Here is a 3,252-nt window from a genome sequence, read left to right on the forward strand (position 1 = left end):
GGTCTACAAGAGCTAGTTCCAGGACAGGAACCAAAACCACAGAGAAACCCTGTCTCGAAAAACCAAAATAAATAAATAAATAAAAATAATTATTAAAAAAAAAAAAGAAAGAAAAGCAAAACAGCCAGCCCCTGGCTCTTACCTCTACCCCAATTCGAAATGATGATTCTGCCTCCAGGAATCTCAGAATGAGGGATCTCAGATGACGCTATCTCCTCCCGTTTTATAATCCTCTTTAGTTCTGGGATTAAAGGGGCGCACCACCGCCTGGTTTCTATGGCAAACTAGTGTGGCTACTGGGATTAAAGGTGTGTGTCGTTGTTGCCTGGTTTTAAGACTGGCCAGTGTGGCTGTTTTACTTTTCTAATTTTCAAGCAAGCTTTATTAAAATACAAATGAAAAGGTGCTTGCACCTGAGTGCAGTACCGGCAGAGTCCAGAAGAGGGCCATCGATTCCTTGGAGCTGGAGTTGTGAGCTGACCTAAAGTGAACCTTGGGAACCACACACATCCTTCAGAAGAGCGGAAGTGCTCTTAATGGTTGAACCATCTCTCCAGCCCCTTTTCTGATTCTTTCCCTTACCCATTGTCTGTCCCTGTCTCCATCTCTGGGCCTTTTGGAGGTAGATGAAGGAAGCTTCAAGTACTGAATCCGCACTTAGGCATGGGTTGGGGTTGTCTTTCTCTGGGGACAAGGCTACTGACAGGAGGGCCGGTGAGACCTGAGAAATGGCCTTCAGAAGAAGCTCTCGCCATTTCCTCACCACACCCTCCCTTGCTGCAGCTCTGTGAAGCCTGTCCACCCCTGTCTGCCGTTGACATCTGGTAGTGCTGATGTCCTGCACGCCGCCTCTCTTCTGGTCACACTCACGAGCGGCATTGCTGTCCTTGGGAGCCTGGAAATGTAGGTCAGTTGCCAGAGAAGTTGTCTGGTAGGTACGAAGCTCCATTTCCTGACACCACATAGTGTGGGAATGGCAGCATGCACCTTTAATGCTAGCCTTTGGGGGGTGAGGGTAGGAGATTCAGGAGTTCAAAGCCATCCTGGGCTATAAAACATGTTCAAGGCCAGCCTGGGCTACATGAAACCCTGTCTCAAAAAAAAGAATCAGGGGAGATGGGCAGTGGTGGCACATGCTTTAAATCCCTCAGGAGGCAGAGGCAGGAGGATCTTTAAGTTTGAGGACAGCCTGGTCTACAGGGTGAGTTCTGGGACAGCCAGGGCTACACAGAGAAACCCTGTCTTGAGAAACAAACAAACAAACCATCAAGGGACAGTATTATTCTGACAGGGTAGGAAAACAAAGCAGAAATAGCGTGACTATGACCTCAGTGCTGCCTCAGTTCGTGCCTGCTCCTCTGCCCCACTGTGCCCTCCTGGGCTTTTCTCCATTCCCTAGGGCATCTGCTCTAGTCCCACTGTGACCTCAGTGGGTCATGGTTGGGTCTCTGCTGAGAGTGCTCTGAAGGTCTCTCATCTACCTCGGTGACTTCTCCTGTCACCTCCCTGTCTCCTGCTTCTCCCTCCCATTCACCCTCCTGTGTTACCTGGATCCAGCTAACCCTCCAACACTCAAAGCCAAGCTCCTTCCCGTGCCCTGTGGCTATGTCAAGGTGGCCCTTGACTTCCTGACTCCAAGAGTCATAGAGAGAAGCAGCCCCCATCTCCAGGGACCAGTATGAGATGTCTCCAACTGAAGAGAAACCATTTGGCAGTGTAACAGGCCCCAGAGTTTAGTAGGCCCTGAGACCTTAGCACAACCAGCTCCATGATGGAAGTGCCATCCAAGCTGCAAACTCAACACATAGACAGCACCACCTGCCAAAAGTGAAAACAAAGACCTAATCCACCAGACTCATAGTTCTGGGAACGTCTCTAAATGTACTAACCTTGCTCTTTGGCTTTTGTAGCTCTGCTTCTGGCTAGCTGTTCTTGTTAACTGAAGGATGTCAACCCAGGACATGGTTTTTGTGCTCAGAGCCACACTGGAATCCTGAACACCCAGTGTAGTCGGCAGCCAGCTAATAAACACTTCCTTTCTTGTTTTGTTTTCTGAGACAGAGTTTCTGTGTAGCCCCAGCTGTCCTGGAACTTGCTATGTAGATCAGGCTGGCCTCCAACTCATGGAGATCCACCTGCCTCTGCCTCCCATGTGCTGGGGGTTAAAGGCATACGCCCACACTCTTTCTACTGATTTAAGCCCATGTTCAAGCATTTGTCTCTGGTGAGTACCCCACAACTAGCCTGGTTGTGAAGACGGCTTCCTTGGAGAAAGACTGTCATTCATGGCTGGGGTTTGTTATTTCGTTGGTAGTTTTATTGTATTGCCTAAACCAGCTTCAAACACCTGTTTTCAAATGACCTCTCCTCAGTCTCCTAAATAAGTGGGATTCCAGGCATGCTGCTGTCTCCACGGCAGTTAGAGATTGTCTAGGCACAAGTGGGAAAAGTGCCCATGAGCTTATGGCCCAGGGAAGCAAGAAACTATCCCGGAATTCATAACATGTGCCTTGAGCTAGGAAGTGGCCTAGTGGATAAAGTGCTTACAGTACAGGCACAAGGACCTGAGTTCAAATCCCCAGCGCCCATGCCAAAATCCAGGGGTGGTAACACACAGTTATGGTCCCAATACCTCGTGGTGTAGACAGGTAGATCTCGGGGCTTAGCTCAAACAGCGAGGCCTAGTTCAGGGAGAAACTGTGTCAAAACCTCAGAAGAGGGCTGCAGAGATGATTCAGCAGTCAAGAGATCTGAATTTGATTTTCATCATTCATACCAGGCAGCTCACAACTGCCTATGACTACATCTCAGGGGATCTGACACTTCCGGCCTCTGCAGCCATAGACACACACACACACACACACACACACACACACACACACACACACACACAATCTTAAAAGAAAAGAGGAAAGCATAGAAGCCCTTCAAAGAGGCTGAAGAGGACGTTCTGGAAGAAGGCAAGAAATGAGGCTGCCACGCTGCCGCGGGTCAGGCCCAGGTTCCATGAAACCTTATTTCAGGGGCCCAGAATTAAGCCCGGGGCCATCAGGAGCCATGAATAATTGAACAAATCCAGAGCTGTATTTTAAGAAGCCATGCTGGGTGGGAAACTGGAGATCAGATCAGCAGCTTGTTACCCTGTGGCAGGAACATGGCACGTCAGTACAGGGCGGAGGAGAGTCCAGGGCATGCGGGCCAGACACTGTTCAGAGGTGACATGGGGGTCACTGGTCCAGACACTGTTCAGAG

The sequence above is a fragment of the Microtus ochrogaster genome, chromosome 10, assembly GCF_000317375.1.
Source record: "Microtus ochrogaster isolate Prairie Vole_2 chromosome 10, MicOch1.0, whole genome shotgun sequence".
Classification (NCBI taxonomy): domain Eukaryota; kingdom Metazoa; phylum Chordata; class Mammalia; order Rodentia; family Cricetidae; genus Microtus; species Microtus ochrogaster.